We start from the raw sequence: 18,528 nt of genomic DNA, 5'->3' as shown, positions 1-18,528 counted from the left end.
TAACAATTGAAAAGAGACACAAAGACAGAAAAGACTTTTAAAAAACTAAAACATGCCAGGCTCGGTGGCTCAGCCTGTAATTCTGCGCCTTTGGGAGGCTGAGGTGAGTGAATTGCCTGAGCCCGCGAGTCGAGACCTGCCTGGGCAGTGAGACCTCATCTCAACAATAAATAAAAAAACAGCCGGGCGTGGTAGTGCATGCCTGTAATTCCGGCTACTTGGAAGGCTGAGGTGGAAGGATTGCCGGAGCCCAGTAGGTTGAGGCTGCAGTGTCTGGGAGCAGCCACTGCACTCCAGTCTGGGTGACAGAGTGAGACTCCAATTCAAAAAAACCCCAAAAAACTAAAACATACAAACAATCGTACAAACACACAGTCCAACAAAAGTCTGCCTATTGATGTATTCTTCCCATATACAAACAGGAACTCTAAATAATAGAAAAAAAAATCAGTAAAGTAACAGAAACAAAGCAAGTGTGAAAATGTTATCAAAAACAGAAAGAAAGAGAGAAAACCTAAAACAAAAACTAGCAAAACAGTCAAAAAATAAATATTAAAAAAATACAAACAAGGAACCAAACTCGCTCTGAGGTCATTCCTTTAAGTTCAACGTCCTTTTAGCTCTGATCTCTAGCCCCTCCCCGCTGCTCTCAGTGCAGGCAGATCGGTTTGCTTACAGCTTGGGTCATATGCTCCAGGCCTACTTTGGAAGGAGGGTGGATCATATCTGGACTCACCTGGCTTGCTGCCTGTCGAGTCTGCCATTCAGATCTGACCTGTCTGTGTCCGATCCAGCATGGGGGAGGGGCTTCTGTCTTTCACAGTTTGATGAGATTACCTTAGGTCCCAAGTTGGAGGTTGGGCACAGCTTGGCGGGGCAATGCAGACTTCTGCCTGGTCCTTAGATCCCAAGTTGGAGGCTGGGTGGAGCTGGGCGGGGCAATGCAGGTCTCTGGTCCTGGAACAGAGAAGATGGCTGTGGTCAGCGTTTCCTCACTGGGCATGGGACATCTCTCCAGCTCTCCCTGATCCTCTCTCTCTGTTGATCAGATCTGGGGCTCCAGCTGGTCCGCTATAACAGGTGATGGTGTGGGCCAAGCGTCAGGCAATGAGAAACAGCTGGATTTGGCAGGCTCTTCTCCAAAGAGTTCCGTGAGCAGCAGACTATCTTGTGTGTCCCCGCACCCATATCTCAGGATGGTGGCGGCTTGCAGTCACCCTCAGAGGGGGGACCCAGGTGCATGAACCCGAGTATCCCCTCAGATGGACTTTCACTCTCCCACCAGTGCACACCTATTCACGAAGAGAGTCTTTATGAACACTTGCTTTTGTAGAGACACTCACAGTTCGACCTGTACAGTTGCCATCTTAAGCTCTGCCCAGATTTTTATTCTGATTTTTTAAAAAAGAGTACGTGAAATTTGCTGAGGGTCGATCTTAAGTGTTCTCACTAGGAAGGAAGGAAGGAAGGAAGGAAGGGAGGGAGGGAGGGAGGGAGGGAGGGAGGAAGGAAGGAAGGAAGGAAGGAAGGAAGGAAGGAAGGAAGGAAGGAAGGAAAACAACAATGTAAAGTGATGAATATGTTAATCAACTTGATTGTAGAAATTATTTCACAATATTCAGGGGTGCCAAAAAAAGTATACACATTTTAAGAAATGTTATCTACGTATTACTTTTCAAAGTTGAATTAAATTACAGTATCAATGTGTAGTATGATGTTTGCTCAACTATGATTCCACCACTTTCTTTGACTGTCCTGCCTATTGCATGGTGACACTAGCATTCATTTGATTAATGCCATCTTTTGAGAGAGTGTCATACTTAAAATGTATATACATATTTTTGTGTATACATATTTTTGGCACCCCTGTATATGTGTATCAAAACACCAAGTCATACACAATAAATATATATGATTTTTAATTTTACCTCAATAAAGTTTAAAAAATACATTCTCCAAAGTCATGGGATATTGCTACTTTCACTGGGCTCAAGTGGCAGCACAGGGTCTGACTCAGTCCTATGTCTGAGCCAGAGTTTGCACACACCCCCCTCCCCAGAACACACTCACTCTCATCCTCCATCCCTCTTGCTTGTCCCACTCTGTCACATGAGAGTGCCCAGTGAAGAGACATCTGTCATGTCTCTGGGTAGTTCTACTGGCTGGGAGGGTCAGCAAGTGCCTTATGGGCATCCCCATTGTTGGGGACGAGGTAGAAGTGTGACTAGGAGACATGTCCAAGCACCCAGGAGCTGCAAACCAGTGATGGGCTCTGTTTGATTTTCCAATGGTCAATTAATCTTTATTTCTAAATACTCTTGGGTCACAGTGCCTCCATGAACAGCCCTTCCAAGCACTGCCTGCCTCTTGAAGACAATGATGGACTTAATGAAGATTGATGGCCTGGTGAAGCCCTGCTGGGCCCCCTTCTCCACTGAGGGGACGAGAGACTGTGCAGAGCCTTAGGGGACAGATGCCAGCTGGCGGCTGCCTCCACAATTCCTCCTTGCACAGACCCTTAGCAAATTTGGCTATCTTGCTGTTGGCCTTCATAAGCAGGTAAAAAATAGACCCTTATTGACTTTGTCTCTTGATCCCAGCCCTGCTGTTCTCCAAGCACCTTCCATATACCCTGAAGAAATTTTAAAATGCAAATGTAGCCCCTTGGGCCAGACCCTGGCTTAGTTAGCTTTTATTACTCTCCTCGGAATAAGAATTGAAGCTGGCACATATGACTTTTCCAATTAGGCCCTGATTTCTTCTTCCTCACTTCCTGCCATGCCTCCCTGGGCATTCAGCAACTCTGAGTTGACCCTGGTTCCCAGACCATACCGCCCTGTCTCCTAGTGGATACCTTCACTACTGGTGTCCAGGTGCCTGCCATGCAGCGCTTTCCTCCTAATTGCCTGACAAACCCTGTCATTCCTCTTTTCCTAAGCCTTCCCAGACCTCGGCAGAGTTGAATCCCTCACTCCACTGTACTACCTTGTGTCTGTTCCTTCCTATGTCTCATGGTTTTGTGTACTACATTATCTTTTAAAAATATTTAGTCCCTTTATGCTAATTGCATTTAGTCCCTTTATTCTAATTACCAAAGGACTATGTTTATTACAAACTGGAAATTACAGGAATGCATGAGTTTAAGAAGGAACCCACCCTGTAACTCCACTAGCACCAGAGTGTATCGTGTATTTCAGTTCTTCTATCTTTATATCTCTGTCTCTCTTATGCAAGCGGTGCTTTTGGGGGGCAAGGGAAGATGTCTCCTTCCCTTCCTCTGAAGCCCCACACAGCAGCAATGGGTGGTGCAGAACTAGACAGAGAAGATGCCAGGACCCTACTTATTCTTGGGATTTGCTTCTAAAGCCCGTGAGCCTTGGTTCCACAGTCCCCGGTGCATGTGTGTCTTTCCCCTATAGCCCTACCCACTTTCTGATATGGCCCTGGAAAAGGACAACATGAGATCAATTTCATGACTCATTTATAGCACAGAGCAGCCTTCCTGCTGCAGGTATTTGGCTAGGATAGATGAAGTGAAAACTCTGATTTTAAAACCCATAGACTCAAGGAAGGTGTGTAAACCCAGACCTCTGACCCGCATGCTGCAAAGAACAGGGTAGGAATACAGCGTGCAGTGGATTCACCCAAAGTTGAAAAACTGAACTGAGATTAAATCCCAGGCCAGCCTGTTGCTTAAACACATGCCCTGCTCACTTCTCCACACTGATCCCCACCCAGCACAAATCAAGAATGGGATTATTCTGATGGAACTCATTGTCCAGTGCTGGAGATTGACATGTAGACGATTATTGCACATCAAGGTGACTCACACAGTGGTGGCCTCATTGAAGGGCTGTCAGCTCTTGGGTGAGTCTGTGTTTCAGAAAGTCAGAGATTGTCTTCTGTGTGCTTTCCACACATCTTGCGATCTCTCTGGCCTTTTCTAGAACAGATGGTCATTAACCTTGAACATACGGATCTGGTCTTTGGCTGGATGTCAAAAGTTGACTTGGTATCAAAGTATCATTCACTTAAAGTATTCAAAATAGAATTCACTTAATCAACAAGGCTTTGTTTTTAAAGTAAACAGGTGGAAAATAGCTGATCACACCTTCAAACGCCAGCTGAGTAACAACACTTGACAGCCCGACCTATGCATGACCAGGTTTCATGGAAATGGTTCGCCTGGTTCCAATCATTCTATGTGCTCTGGCCACTCCAGGATGTGAATAGTTTCTAAATGATGGCATGCTAATTTGCAAGACCCACAGCTAGCCTACAAGAAATTCTGCTTGAATCACGGAGGGAGAAGCCAAAATAGCCTGGTTAAGACAGATTTTAAGAATCTGCTTCAATTTCATCCCACATGTCCACATACCATTACAGTCTGAGTTCACAGTCCACCTTTCTGAAGACCTTTCACTACCCTTTCCCTTCCTCTTCGATTCCTCATTACCTTTCCTCTTTAACAGGTCCCAATGGGAGGAAAATGAGAGTCTGTGGAAGTGAGCCAAAGAATCTTCTGCCTGGGGAACATTCACTGATGCTTCAAGTGCTGGGAGACCCATAATTCCCAGATAGACCATGCCAAACTCTTTCCCCTTAATTTCAGAGGCCCACAGAGTAGTTCACAGAAGTTCTACTCCATGTGTTTCTGATCCATCTCCACACAGCTCATCCAAATGTTGGATTTTAAGAGTCTGTAGATATGCATGATGCCTTTGGAGTCAACTTTACAAGCCTTCCAAGCTTTCATTTATACAGAGAGAGGAAGCCAGGTTTTGCCAAGAGTAAATGAATTGGTGTCTCTGAAGGTTCACATTGGGTCTGCAACATTGAAGCCAGAAGGCTTGAATGAAAGCTCAGTCCCAGAGAAAGTGCTCTTATCTCTGCCCAGATTCAGAGCTTCAGAGGGGAATCTCTCTCTGGGCTGGTTGAAGTCCTCTTGTCCTCAACCTCTGCATAGTTCATGCCCATTCATTGTACTTCCCATTAGAGCGTGGCAGTGTAAGACCCAAAGGGGTCTCATCAGTTGTGGTCTTTGGGGATGGTTGAAATGATGCTTTGAGCAGATAACTGTTGACTTGCTTTCTGGTTTTGAGGTGTTGCATAGGGTCTGTTGCAGGAGGAGAGACATGCAATGGTTCCCAAAGCTACCAAATTGAATCAGACCCAAACTGTAAACACATAATATCCACACATTCTGAGGTTCAGGGCAGAGGGACATGCCTAAGGAACTGAAGTCATCCCCTCCCGTCTTAGTGTTACCAGTCAGGAAGAACAGAAGGAAATATGGTCTTTCTGGAGAGCCATGCACTAGGAAGAGGAAGGGAAGAGCAGCAAGGCCACCACCAAGACGATGCAGTCTGCACGTCCCTTCCAAGTACAAAATTTCAGCAAGAGCATGGAATGTGCTGCTCAGGGTCTGTCCAGATCTTCTCCTTGGCTTTGTAACACACACAGTGTTTGTGTAAAGAAGAAAAACTTGTATCAACAAGACTAATGCAAGGTGCTGGGAACTGCACCCAGCCATGGGGCCTGGAGAGCAGCTGCCAGGTACAATACAAAGCTGATGGTCTTAGGAGTCATGTGAGCCTAGATTTGTAAACTAAATCTACCACTTAGTGGCCATGTAACCTGGGACAAGTCCTCGCAGCTCAATTTCTTCCTCTGTAAAATGAGTATAGCAATATCAACCACTCAGGTGATTGGGAGAGTACAAGAAGAGGCACAAAGTTTTTCATAAAGGGCGATATTATAGGACTGCCATTGTCAGGGAAATAGGGTTCTGTGGCCCTGTGCGTTAACTGACTGAAGTCACCAGCCACAGTTGGAGGTGGCTCTACTTTCTTACTTGGCTACTAGGCCTTCATCCTGTTGAAGAGAGTCAAGGTGAGGTTTTAAGGGCATACACAAGTGGGTATGTGCAGATCAGAAAAAGATCTTTGACTTGGACTCCGAAGTCCTGAGACCCAGGTTTGAGTCTCAGCTCTGTGACCTGAGGCAAGTTGTTGAACCTCTCTGGGGCTCAGCTGCTTTATCTGGATAAAGGGGGCTATGGCAAGGATCACATGAGAGAACCAACATGGAAGAAGGCAGAACTCTAGGCAGGAGTCACAAGGCCAGTGCTCACATGAGCCTAGCAGGTGTAGGAGTGAGGACAGCCAGTGAGAGGAAAGAGGGAGTGAGTTTATGGGAATGGGGTTAGGGTGAAGACACAAATGCTGCCCGCCTGCTCCACCCCCAGCAGGAACCACAATCACTGTGCATGCCAACCAGAGCGGCCAGATCTCAGGAGCTCGGATTCAACCTCTGGACAACAGTGTCTGTAATTTTACATTCGGTGCTATTATGAAAAGTCCACAGCCAAGGATGGAAACCTCTGTTGGTTGCCAAGAAGTAAGACAGGTTGGAAAACATCAGAAGAGGCTATTTATCAGAGGGTGCGTGCTTCTCAGTCAAAACATGGTCTCAGGTAAGTCGTTTTCCTCATTCAGTCTTAGCTTCCTGTCTGCAAAACAGGGTATTGACGAAGATTAAGGAAGAAGGCAAACACCAGATACCTGGAACATGGCAGACTCTCAGTTGTTGGGTTATTTTTTTGTTTGTTCGTTCGATTGTTTTTTTCTTCCCGTAAAAAATAAGTCGCTCAGCCTGTAATCCCAGCATTTGGGAGGCTGAGGCAAGTGGATTGTCTGAGCCCACAGGTTCAAGACCAGCCTGGGCAACTTGGCAAGACCTCGTCTCTACAATAAATAAATAAAAAAAAATTAGCTGGGCATGGTAGCACATGCCTGTAGTTCTGGCTACTTGGAAGGCTGAGGCGGAAGGATCGCCGGAGGCCAGCAGGTCAGTCGACGCCGGGGTGGCTTTGAGTGTGCCACTGCCTGGTTGACAAAGTGAGACTCCAACTCAAAAAAAAAAAAAAATACATCAAGCTATCCCAACGTTTTTTTCTAATGGTTAGTGCAGGTCTTTTTTTTTTTTTTTTTTTTTTGCTGGAGTCTCACTCCGTTGCCCTGATTGGAATGCAGTGGCACTCGACTGGCCACCGCAGCCTCGACCTGCTGGGCTCAGGCGATCCTTCCACCTCAGTCTTCCAAGTAGGCGGAACTACAGACATGCGCTACCACGCCTGGCTAATTTTTGATTTATTGTAGAGATGAAGTCCCGCCAAGTGGCACGGACGGGTCTTGAACCCACGGGCTCAGGCAATCCACTCATCTCGGCCTCCCACAGCACTGGGATTACAGGGGGAGGCACCGAACCCAGCCTGTGCAGGCCTTTCTTAATATCTATGGTCAAATATATAGAAGAACATGTGGGTGCAGATGTGGTCAATCTGAAGGTAGCCTCTTGAAATTGCCCAAGGAGAAAACACAAACCTGGTCTTTGTGCTTTTTAATCACTCTATTAGTTCAAAATATAAATGCACATCAATGCGGGGGCTTTTCTGTCTCTCAGTCTGCAGGCAGAGGTCTGGAAGAGGAAGGCCCACTTCCTCGCAGGCTCTGCTCACGATTGACTCCAGGAAGGCCGCTCTCCGGTCCCAGCATGTTTTGCTTCTGGAGGCCCCTGCTAGTGGCTAACAGAGCCCCTATTCACACTGCCTCTAAGGAGTAACAGAGCATTTCACTATTGCATGCACTGGGCTCACAGAAATCAGGTTTACAAAGAGTTATTTTCTTAAGGACAGATTTCTTTAAATTCCATTTCCTTCTCTCTCACCCAGACCCAACCCCCACATCCTTGTGATTGAACCAGAGGCTCTGTGGCCAAGCTTTTCTTGGATCGTGTGAATAAAGATCAATAAATATCTGTGCTGGAGCATGACTGGCCCCGGCGCCTTACTGCATTCTGGAATAAGAACTCTGGTTGTGTGAGGCTGTGCGGCCCTGGCATAAGCCTGCCCTTCTGCTATACACATCTGTGTTGAGTGTGAGCCACTAGGACCCTGGCACCCAGAGAGGAAAGACCCTTCCTGCAGGGAAATGAATCTAGAGGGCACCCTGCGGGAGTGTTAACAGACTCAGGGGTGAGGGCAAGGAAGGGGCAAACCCTAGTTGTCTGGGGTTTCACGGATAACTTTTCAGGCCAGGTGGTCCATAATTTGATTTCAGGTGGCTCATGAGATGTTTTAGATTTAGCTACACAGATGAGTTCTTAAATACCAACACAGTTCCTTGAAAGAGTTCAGAGGAACCTGTACTCCCTGTCCTCCCTTCAACACACTCATATCAGGTGTTTGCTCCCAGTGTACCACCAAAACTGCTTCAACAACCACTATCTTGTCAAATCCGGGGGTCAACTCTTAGTCCTCATCTGACATGCCCTTTCAACAACGTTATTTAGTTGATTGCTCCATCCTTCATAAGTATCCTTGTTGTGTTTCTGCAGATACACTGAGGACCACAGCCATCTGCCTTCCTTATTACTCTCTCCTTCCTGATCCACTAATGTGGAGGATTAATGGCTCAGCCGTCAGATGCTATTCTTCATACACACTTGCCTACAGGTAATGACATTCAGTCCTCTGGCTGCAAACACCTTCTATGCTGATTTCCTCTTCAGCCCAACCTCTCCACATTGACCTAGTTCGAATCACCATTGGATTATCTATTTGGACTTACAAACTCAATACGGCCAAAGCATCACTCAGAATCCATTGCCCCTCCCCCATCACAAAACACACCTCTGCTGAAAATACACTTCATTCTCTACTTTTTCTTTGTTTTGTCTTTTCTTCTCACCAACTAAAATAGACTTTTTAAAATTAATTGCTCCTTTTCTGTCTATCCCTGCTAGATGATCAGCACTACAAGAAAAAAAAAACTTTACGTTTAATTTTGTATGTGTAGTTTCAAAAACCATCTACTTAACTCAAGCACTCAATAAGTATTTAATGCACTCAATAGGTATTTAATAAGTGAATGAACAAAATAACACTGAATTTTGTAACGTGAATGTGATTCTCTTTTTACTTCTCTTTAGATCCATAAAGGCATGTCTGTAACACTGCTCTAACACATGATAATTTCTCTTTTTAACAAAGAGAGAACAGTTTCAGTCTGTGAAATTTGGCAAAACAGTATCTTACTAGAATTTAATAAACTTACCTTATTTTCATTGTATTTTTAAATATAGTTCCCTTCTACTTATGGCAAGTATTAATAGTTTCCTATTTAGACTTGTGGTATGAAGTTTCCTTTTAAATTTTAATTATGTAGGCAATATGAGTGAATCGATTTAAATAACATATTAAGTAAATCATAAAAGGCAGGACATTGGCACTGTAGCTGAGGGGAGCAAAACACTACACAGTTTTGCAAGCGTCTGGGAGTGAAAACCCAGCTATCCTGGCCCAGACAGATTTTGGACTCAAGTAAGTAAGACCTAATTCATTTAGCAAGGACCGGCTCGTCTGCACTGTTTCAAATAAGAAAGCACATGGAGGCAGAAGAGCTGCTTCTCTTGCCAAACAGCTGCCTGGGGCTAGATGGATGTGGAAACATTCAAACAGGCTCAGGTGGGGGGTTTCCCTCATCAGAGGATGCACTTGATACAGGAAAGAGATTCTTCACCCTCCCACCTCACCAGGTTGCCCTGTGGGCACACGTCTGGGCTCCAGATGGCCATCCCTTTGTGAAGACCCTAAGGTCCCATAGCAAGACTTGCCATGCCCACCCTGTTTCTCACATGGCCATGAGACTCAGGCACAATCAGAGTCTAACTACAGAGATGTTTTCCTGGGGACCTGGTACCCTCTGAGCCTCTTCCCACACACTACCTGGGCAGGAGGAGCTGACAAAGACCATCGTCACCTGCCCCAAACTCCATAACTATTTCAGATAAGAGGTTATGAAAACATCATGATGATCCCTAACTGCAAGTGTCAAGCGTGGGCACCATCCCTTCTGCCAATCTCTGACAGCTCCAAAGGTACAGCTGTGTGTGGCAATCAGAGCAGCCAACACCACGGGTACTTCCTAGTTGGCCTTGGACTTTGTAGTTTTGTCTAAGAGATGTCCTAGGCTTGGAGAAGTCCTAGCCTGTCACAGGTTACATTTCCCAGACTCGTTTTGTTACTTGGGGCTCTGTCATCAAATAAGAGCTTACGTTTCTGAAATATGAAATCCAGCCAGGGTACATGACGTTCCATCAAGACTGAAGGAATCAACTCATCATGCAAAGCATGGCCTCTCACAGGAGACAAGGTGCCAAGGCAAACCAGGGCACCAACTCCGTGGTTGGAGGACAGACAGCATCATCCAGAGGAATGAGGATGAGAGAACAAAACTGGAGACAGAGTAACCACAGGAGGAGATGCCCAATGAGGCAGATGGGATGTAAGGAGGCCCAGGGCAATTTTGGTGCCAAGGAACAGGGGCCTCATAAACAGATTTCACAGAGCAGAGTCCAGCCTGAGCCCTTCAAGGTGCAGGAGCAGAGACAAGTCACAAGTAGAAAGCAGAAATGTAGGCAATGCCACCAGCATCTGAGGGATGATTCTTCTTCTAAACTCACCAGCAATGCAGTGGCCCACCGCTCTTAGCAGGATAGCCAACTGCCCTTCAAGGAATGGGCACCAGACAAACAGATCTCTCCTCTGTATGTTCACCTTCAGCAAGTGGGTGAGTTAGCCTATGAGCACGGGCCTTGTTTCATACCTCTTTGGGTTCACCACTTGTGCCTAACACAAAACGGGTAGCAAGTCTGGGATGATGTACATGCAGAACTTAACTAGGGAGGCCCCTTTGAGCTACTCCCATAAGATTCTGCAAAGCAGATGCCTAGAAATTCAAAGGGATCAAGCAAATTTCTATACCCTGCACCCCTTCTGGGACTGGATTGGACTCCTCTCTGGCAGGTGACATAACCTCCCAGCGGAGACCTCTCCTATTCTCTAACAAATGTGGACTTTCCTGGAGCTTACTTCTTTGACTTTGCAGCTCCAAAGCATCTTTGAAAATGCAACTGGGAAGCCCAAGACCAGAGGGCTACAGAGACGTGAGACCCCCACATGGTCAGTGCCATGCTGTACATACTGCTGACAACTGCAGCAGACCACCTGCCATCTTCCTGTGTCTGAATCACTCTCCCTGAAGAGAGGGTCGTGTCGGGGCACCCAAAGACAACACCTGGGCCCAGAGTGGGTCTTGCTGTCTGAGATAAGGCTGCACAGGGCCAGCTCAAGCACACGGGAATCCACAAACAGCATAGGCTGTAGCCCTGGATGTGCATCTTTGGTGGAGGGACTAGCAGTGTTCCCTTCCCCCACTGCATGTCCATTCTCACTCTCACAGTGGGGAGGATGACTCAAGCTCCTCCGCAGAGAGCATCTGTCTCATCTAGGGCCTGGTACTGCCCAGCCCAGGATCTGGGATCTGAGTGCTCATGTGACAGTTCTCAACTGGGGCCATGAGCCCAGCTGTGTTTCCGCCTGCCCTAGTCCTGCTGGTCTCATTCTGTCTGCAACATTGAATCTGCCCTGAGTCCTAACCAGAGCATTGACCCCTATCCTGCCCCTACCTGCTCCATTCTTCAGGGACTTTGTCTGTCCAATCGCCTGAGCCTCTGCCCTCTGCCAGGTCTTGCTTCTCCTGGGCAGGCCGCACCTGCCTCAGAAGCACAGGGGTCTGGCCCTCTGCACCTCGACTCCTTGCTGATCCCCAGGCCCCCTTCCCACCTCCCTCTCTTGGCTTTCACTCCCTTTCGCCCTGCTTCATCTCTCCTTTCTCTCACCTTTAATTTGTTAACTCACAGTGACAATCAGAAATTGCTGTCTTCACAGAGGTTTGTACATTTAAATAACTTACTAAGATGAAGCTTGAGCTCATCCCACTCTCAAAGAGGATTTTTTTAAAACTCATTAATTGAGGTATAATTTTACATACAACACAATTTATCCTTTATAGGTATATTGTTCTATGAATTTTGCCAAACGTATGCAGCCTTGTGACCACCATAACAATCAAGATACAGAGAACTTCCACCTGCTATTTTGGATAAATAGTTAATTATCTCTCTCTGTATAGACTATTTCCTCAGCAAGCCTTCTTACATACCTCTGTAGCCAAACCTCTTCCTACTCCTGAGTCTCCCCGTCCCTATAGTATTGTTTCCTCCAGAAAGTCATATATCTAGATGATGCAGCATGTAGTTGTGTGGCTGGCTTCTTTCACTTAGCAAAATGCATTTGAGATTCAGCTGTACTGCTGTGAGGATCAGTAGCTCTTTCCTTTTCATTGCTGAGTAGTATTCCATTATGTGTATGATTTGTTTCTCCACTCATGGACATCTGGGTTGATTCTAGTCTTTAGTAATTATGACTAAAGGTGCTATAAAACATTTGTGAGCAGGTCTTTGAATGGAGCTATGTTTTGCTCTCTCTTGGGTAAATACGTAGGCTTGGGATGCTGGGTCATATGGCAAGTGTATCAATAATGTCACGATCAACATTACATTTCTTCCCAGAGTGGCTGTGCTGTTTTTGTGTTCCACCAGCAATGTAGGCGAATCCCAGTTTTCACAGCCCTCAGTGTGGTCAGGATTCTTGTTTAGTCTTTCTAATAGGTCTGTCCATTTGTGTTGAGTGTTTTAGTCATTTTCTTTTAATTTATTCTTTAACCAGTTCTCAGTTCTCTTCATTTTTTTATGAGTAAGTGGAAGCCTCTCAAGATACACATCTCAAAAAACAAGGTGACAATGGTCAGTGTATCCCAGAGCAGCTGTTTTAAATGACAAAGGCTCTCACTTTCTTGCTCTCTTTCCTCACAAACCCCTTTCTTTCTCTCTTTCTCATCTGTACAGACATGTAGTACACACCCCACCTGCCCTGAGCAGGGTGCCCTGGGGCTCATAATCATCACCAGAGCAAAGGGAAAGGGACGGTTTGCCAGGATCCTTGCTCACAGCAGACGCAAGGTCCTCTCCTCTGCTTCGCAATGGACTGCAGGGATACATGGTTTGAACTGCTGACCTCATGTCTTGACTCCTGCCCTCGGTGCACTTGAGGTGCAGACAGCCCTCAGTGAAAATGAACGCCCAAGGAAAAGCAGACAGGTTCACCTGCTGTCAGACAGCAGCTGTCAGAGCGCAGGTGACCCCACAGCCCTGCTTGAAATGGAAACTTCAAGAAGAACAAGTTTTCAAAGCTGTGTCCAGGCTGGATCTTCTTTGACCAGACCCCAGGTGAAGTGGGTGCACCACCTGGCCAGATACTACCTGTTTAGAAAACCCTGACCTCAGAGAGAGGCCTAAGGCTGAAGAAGGATGACAAACAAGAGGGTCCACAACAGGGAAAGTCCCTGAGTACTCCTGGTGGAAGAAGACCATGCAGATCAGTGGTTTCTCCATCATCTTCTAAATGCATATTTTCTGAACTTCTAGTGTGTATCAGGTGCTCTGGGAGCAACCAACAGGAAAATAAGGTCTCTACCCTCAGGGCAAGCTGCCTAATAAGGAAGAAACATCTGCCAACACCTTCAGCCACAGTATCACTGGCTCCAGGGCTGCAAAGGAGAGACAAATGTGCAGTGAAATGAGGCAGGGCTCTCCTCCTCAGGGGACCAGGCAAGGGCTTAATGGGGAAGGTGAGGAGGGACCAGCCCCTGAGGCAATGGTTCCCTGTTGGGAGACTCTGAAGAATGGCTGCCAATCAGAGCTTCTGCTGGGGCACCTGGAGCTCCACCTTTCTATCACTGTGAAGACAAGTTTGCACATGCCCAGAGCCTCAATAACCTTCTGGGACAATTTGGGAAGGAAGGAGGGAAAGGGGAAGAGAAGGTAGGAAGAGGGGAGGAATTGAGAAAGAAGGGGTGAATGTACTAAGAGTTTATTGCCTGTCACATCCTGCAACTTATTCTAATCTACTTGAAATGTTTGATATCATATAATACAAAGGCATCATTGTCTAGATGCTTTGTTTTCTTCTCTGTGATCAGATCTTTGACCACTTGGTGATGAGACCAGGTGTTATTCTGCCAAACTTAAGACCTCTGCTTTGGGTAGGTTTCCCTCCGAGACTGAGAGCTGCAGAAAGGCAGGGCCTCAATTCACCCAATGTCCCATGATGGTGTTGCCAGAACCTCAAAAGTGCTCAGATACTCAAATATTTTTGCTGAATGAGTAAAATTTAAAGTGAAGAGAAAAAACAAAACTCTGAAGATACCAAGTCCTCATCAATAATTTAAGACACAATGGCATAGGAGAAACTCAAGAAAATATGCATTGAATGAATAGATGACTTGGCCTTAAAGGAAATGCTGCAACGTGCAGGTGAGGCTTGGATGCCAGGTAAGCAGCTTGTGGGATTTCCAGATCTTGAGGGAAGACTCTCAGAACATTCCCTTGTCAGAGCACCCCTGCTCTCCAACTGCACGAGACTCACAGCTCATAAATTCCACAGCAGAGATGCCCTGCAAGGCACTAACGTTTCCGGGGCCATCTCCTGACACCCTGATTTGTGTGTGTGATGACTGAGATGGCAGAACTGGAGCACACCAAGGCAGCAGACATGGCGGGTTGGCCAGTGTTGGTTCTACACTAAGGATGGTGTCCTTTATGGAAGATACCAGGCTTAGGAGTGGGAAGTGACAGTCATTCCCTGAGACTAAATTTACTCTACCAGCTAACTTCTCCTGTGGTATTGTCCTATTGGAAGAAATGTACCTGTCAAAGAGAATTATTCAGACACTAGTTAAAAACAGCAAGGAAAACCTTATTCAAGATTATTGCAATAGGAAAGAAAGATTGAAATCGAGTTTGAATATACCCAGGGCAAGTGGGGATTTGTAGTCAGAGGTGAAGGAGTGGCTGAAAATTACTAAGAGGATTTGTTAGATTTCTTGGGTGGGGGAAGAGGAGTTCGACTGGATATCAGGGATGGGGAGATTCTCATAAACTGATTTAGTAGGATTCTTTGCTAAAATTGGGCTTGGCCTGCCAAGTAAAGACCAAGGGTGAGGGCTAGGTGAAAACAGGGCTCAGAAGAGCCTGACTAAAGTTTGGTCAAGAAGGAAGCCCTTGTCAAGGGAGGGACAGGTTGCTTGGGGCATAGGCTGGACTTGAGAACAGAAGAGAAGGAATGATTTGTGTGCAGCACCAGAGTTGCCCAGATGTCTCTCAGGTGTCCAAGGATAGAAGCCAGGTCTGGAGGAGGTAGTGGTAAAAAACTGGGTCCCGGGGACTCCAGTGTGTCCTCCAAACCAGGCATTTTATTTGGGTGGATAGAAAGTAATCCTCTAACTGGGAGACTCCAGTGAGCTGTAGGCACTGTTACTTAGAAGAACAAGCAATGGCCAGGGCTTAGGGAGGGGACATTGCCTTTGAGGGTGATGACAGCAGCCAGAACCAAATGAGCTTGGGGACCACAAAGTGAAGAATGGGGGCCATTGTCAGCCATCAGGAAATACCCTAAGGTCCCATGGACCCAGAAGAGGTATTTGAGGGACAGTGGTGGATCCTTAGGAATTGTGTGAGTTGGGCTGGAGCCAGAGAGAACGGAGCTATAGTTGTTGGGACCCATTCCTTGAGCAGCTCCCAGTTGGACTTGGCCTTCTGGGGCTTGGCCTGCATGACTGGTCCTAGAAAGTGATAACTGAGAGTTAGGACGGGGGCCAAGGCCCGACTCAATTTTCATCATTAGGGAAAGCGTGCATTCCTTTCCCTGGACTGGCCATCCTTCAGCATCAGTGCAGATGAATGCTTTACTTTTAGAATGTATGTTTGAAAAAGGCAGTTTCATGGCATTTTTGCCCAGGTATTCCATTTCTGGGAACCTTGCCAAAGTAAATAATATTAAGCAGAAAACAAGCTTTATGCATAAAGATGTTTATTGCAGTGGTATTTATATGAGTGCAAAATTGCAAACAATCTAAATGTCCCACCATAGGGAACGATGATTAAGTAAGTTCTTTCATAATCCACTCTGAAGTATTTATTAATCCATTAAAAGTGATGCTTACAAATTCTGTAACAACATGGAAAAATGTTTAAAATGAGTGAAAAGTGGGAAACAGAATTTCATATATGAGTGTATCTGTGGATAAGTAAGAGAATATAAAATCCAAGGCCTTCAGAATTCTAATAGATTTAGAGACTCTTCTATTAACCAGAAAACCTAGCTGTCCCAAACCCCCAAACCCAGATCATTCTCTACAATGTAGTACCACTGCTTGTCTCAAGTCAATATGCATGTCGTCAGGCTCCTGGTCATTAAGGATGCATGCTTGTACCAAGGGGCCCTGACAGATTCTGCTATGCTTATGCTGCGATAACAACAAAACTTTAAATTTTTTTCTTTCTTTTTCTTTTTTTTGAGTTGGAGTCTCACTCTGTCGCCCAGGCTAGAGTGCAGTGGCATGCACTCATAGCCACCGCAGCCTCGACCAGCTGGGCTCAGGTATCCTTCCACCTCAGCTTTCCAAGTAGCTGGAAATACAGGCATGCATCACCATGCCCAGCTACTATTTTTTATTTTATTGTAGAGATGCGGTCTTGCCAAGTTGCCTAGGGTGGTCTCGAACCTGTGGGCTCAGGCAATCCTCTTACCTCGGCCTCCCAAAGTGCTGGGATTATAGATGTAAACCACTGCACCCAGCTTGAGAATTTTTACTTAATCCTTTTGTTTATCAAGACACCCAGGAGAAGGAATCTTGAAGCCATTTTAGAATTCTGCCCACCACAGTGGTCCCCTTTTCCATTATCGCTGGACTCACAGCTAGAAAGAACCGCTAGGCTGGGCACACCAAAAACTGTCTTTGGTGGTTACAAAGAGAGTGTTTTGCTAGGAGAGTTCTTTCTCACTTGGACACCCTTGGTCTTGAGGGGCCCTTCCACAGTCCTTGAGGCAGAGGACTGGAGAAATCAGGGGCCAGACTTCCAAGGTGCAGACTCTGTCCTTCCTTCCCTGTGTGGCTTCCTAAGGAAGTGGAGAGAGGGCCAGAGCAGCTGGGGGGAGGGCAGGGCCTACAGATCAGGGTAATGCCACACACAGAGGGGCAGCAGATCCTGGACCCCCAAGGCAGCCACACTAATATTTTCTTCTCACCAGTCAAGGGAAGCAGAGGGCAGGGGGGCCGGGAAGTGATTGCAGATGCATGTGGGGCCTTGGCAGACAGCATGAGGGGTGTCAGAGAACCGTTCCTCCTGTGGAAACAGACTCCCTGGCCTCTGTCCAGATGGGCCATCACTCAGAGGCACGGCTCCTCAGTTTCCTGGTGGCAGATCTTCTGCACAGGCATCACAGCCCGATGGCCCGTGTTCAGGCTGCAGATAGTGAATCTACAGCCAGCCTGGGAGCCAAAAGTCAACTCGGAATCTTAGTAATCATCCTGGATTGGAGCTGGGAACTTGCATTCTCGTCTTGCCTTTTTCTCACTGTTGGGCTGGGGCAAGTCACTGGACCTGACCGAGGCTCAGTTTCCACCTCAGAATAGGAGAGTGGATGCAGGATGGAGGGAGTGAGTTTTCTAGACAGCCATGTATTGTCGATGCATTCTGCATGCCTTTCCCGCCTGGAGACCATCTTTCCAGAGCCTCAATTTTCCCCTTCACCCAGTGTAGCCAATGAAACCAGTTTATTCTAGATAGAGGGAGAATGAACCAATCTAAAATTGCCTGGGTAGCCGGGTATGGTGGCTCACATCTATAATCCCAGCACTTTGGGAGGCTGAGGTGAGAGGATTTCCTAAGCTCACGGGTTCAAGACCGGTCTGGGCAACTTGGTGAGATCTCATCTCTACAATAAATCAAAAAATTATCCAGGCATAGTATCACATGCCTATAGTTCCAGCTACTCGGAAGGCTAAGGTGCAAAGAGCCCTTGAGCCCAGCAGGTCGAGGCTGCGGTGGCCAAGAGCGTGCCACTGCCCTCCAGCCTGGGTGACAGAATGAGACTCCAACTCAAGATAAATAAATAAATAAAACGACCTGGGCGTTATGGGCTATTGTGACTCCCCCTTAACATTTATATGTTGAAGTCTTAACGCCCAGTATCTAAAAATGTGACTTTACTTGGAGCTAAGGCCTTTAAAGAGATAATTAAATTAAAATGAGGCCATCGGGGCAGTCTCCAATCCAGTACCACTGATGTTCTTATAAAAAGAGTTCAGGGCCCAGATACACACAGAGGAAAGACCATGTGAGGACAAGGGAGAAGGCAGTATCTTTGAGCCAAGCAGAGAGGCCTCAGGAGAAACCAACCCTGCTGTCACCTTCATCTCAAGACATCAGCCTCCAGAACTGTGAGGAAGTACATGTCTGTTGTTGAAGGCATGGAGTCTGGCATTTTGTATGGCAGTTCTAGCACACTAATAACAGGGACTCATTTTGCCCTAGGCAGAGGGGGAAGGCCTAGGAGGATGGAGCTCCGCCCTTGCTGCTCCTCCTGTGGCCCCTGGCCCAGTATGCCCAGCCCCGCCCCGTGGCCTGCAGCGCCCTGTGTCCACAGGACAGCTGGCTGTGCCACTGGCAGGGAAGTCGACAGGGCCGTGGCAACCTTGTTTTGATTGTAGGCGACTCTGCTGA

Source organism: Carlito syrichta, unplaced genomic scaffold (assembly GCF_000164805.1).
Source record: "Carlito syrichta isolate Samal-C Ts95f unplaced genomic scaffold, Tarsius_syrichta-2.0.1 Scaffold303727, whole genome shotgun sequence".
Taxonomy (NCBI): domain Eukaryota; kingdom Metazoa; phylum Chordata; class Mammalia; order Primates; family Tarsiidae; genus Carlito; species Carlito syrichta.
This window is presented reverse-complemented; position numbering follows the sequence as displayed.